We start from the raw sequence: 1,768 nt of genomic DNA on the forward strand, positions 1-1,768 counted from the left end.
AGTGACACTTCGTCCTCCCCGATCAGTCAGCGAGTCTCACCGGCGGGAACGATTCACTCTTGAAAATTCAGACGAACCTCACGAACGACGTGGCTCGAGTTGGCACTGACTCTGAAAATCGCCCAGAGTAGCAGAGAGACGCTGTTGTGGCCTGCGGGCCTGGAGCTCCTCTCAGCCTAGCGTCTGGGCAGGACACGTGCGAAGCACGCACGAGCGAGCGTGTCGTGAGAAGCCGTGTCACTCTGACTCTGGGTGTCACTCCGACTCTGGGTGTTTGTTTCACTCCGAACCTGGCCGCTCTCCTAGACGAACCCTGCGCAGGTGACTGTCAAACGCCTTCCGCACGCGGCATCCGGCCATGGTGCTGACTCATGTCCTCTCGCGTTCACGTACCAGAGCGGTCTCCAGTAAGACGGGGAGGGACGAGGAGCCCGGACTGTCCCCGAGGGTCTCCTGTGCCAGGCGTCCCTTTGGACGGCAGAGCGAACGACCCACGGACGCCCCGTGCGGGGTGCGCTCTGGGTCCCCATGGGCTCCGTCCGGAGCAGCAGCCGAGGCCCAGCACAACGGCAGTGACGAGCCACTCTGACGACGTGCACTGCGCGCGCCCCCGCCCGGAGGACGTTCCCGCCGCTGGCAGATCCCCGTACACATCGAAGGCGACATGGAGCGGCAGTGACGGGGACCTCGGAGGCAGTCTCAGGAGCACGGGCAGTGCAGGCAGCACGGGCAGCACGGGCAGGGGCGCTGGGCTCCAAAGCCCCGAACCATCAAAACCACCATTCCCAGGGAGCCCTGGGCGTCACAGCACGACACACAAAGGTGGCACCTGCAGGGGGGCAGTGACCCGCCCTCGAGCACACTCATCCCGCAAGGCCAAGCGAGGCCAACCGCACACTGAGGCCATCCCGCAACCACACCAGCCGCCACCGCTCTGTGCGTGGGAAGAAACCGCACTTCCCGTTTGCTCTGGAGTGAAATCACTCGGAACAGAACGCCCCAAGGCCTGGCCAGCATGGGCCTCAGCCGCAGCAAGGGAGACGGCCACAGGTCAGGGTCTGTCCCCAAGGGAACGGAGCACACTGGGGGAGTCACAGATTTTCTGCCGGCTCACTTGTACGTCCAGACACAAAAGCTGGAGGGGCAGGGCGGTCACTGGTGACCTGAGGCAAAACCACTTCATTCGCTCACTTTCTACAAGGTGACTGTGCATTCCAGGCCCCGGGCCCGCTCCAGACGAGCGAGCGGGAACACACACGCTCAGGAAGCGCACTCCGGGGCTAAGAACAGGCGCTGCGGAGAAGGCATAGTGAGGGGCCGTCCCCTGCAGGCGAGGCCGCGAGGCCCCTCTCTGACCTCCACCTGACGGCTGTGAGGAGGAAGCGGGGAGGACATCGGGCTCCAGACCGCAGCCGTGCAAAGGCCCCGAGGCAGCAGAGAGCCTGCCCATCAAGGGCCGCAGGACAGCAGGACAGGGAGGGGCCGGGCCGCAGGGTGCTGCGTGGTCCGCGCAGCGCCAGAGGAAGCCGTAAGCACGCGCCGGAGCCTCGGAGCGGGACGTGGGCCGCGGCTGCAGGAGCGCAGGACGGTTCAGAGCTTTGAAACGACGGCGTGAGGACGCCACACGATTTTACCCCCGGAAATCACTTTCGCTCTGGAACCGAGTTTGCTGTCACAAAACCATGGCTGAGTCCAGCTCCTCCAGGCCATCTGGACGGCACCGGGTTCCTGTGGCCAGCTCAGAATTTGGAGCTGGAGTCCTGAACCC

At 64.7% G+C, this 1,768-nt stretch overlaps 1 long non-coding RNA gene across 1 annotated transcript in view; it reads right to left on the bottom strand.

Moving 5' to 3' along the window:
• LOC105306169 overlaps positions 1-1,768 on the bottom strand; it is a 16,630-nt gene that overhangs the window by 5,229 nt on the left and 9,633 nt on the right. Inside the window, exon 2 of the long non-coding RNA XR_897134.1 lies at positions 681-686. This is a non-coding gene — a long non-coding RNA (uncharacterized LOC105306169). The remainder of the gene's footprint in view (positions 1-680; positions 687-1,768) is intronic.

The sequence above is a fragment of the Pteropus vampyrus genome, unplaced genomic scaffold (assembly GCF_000151845.1).
Source record: "Pteropus vampyrus isolate Shadow unplaced genomic scaffold, Pvam_2.0 Scaffold427, whole genome shotgun sequence".
NCBI lineage: Eukaryota > Metazoa > Chordata > Mammalia > Chiroptera > Pteropodidae > Pteropus > Pteropus vampyrus.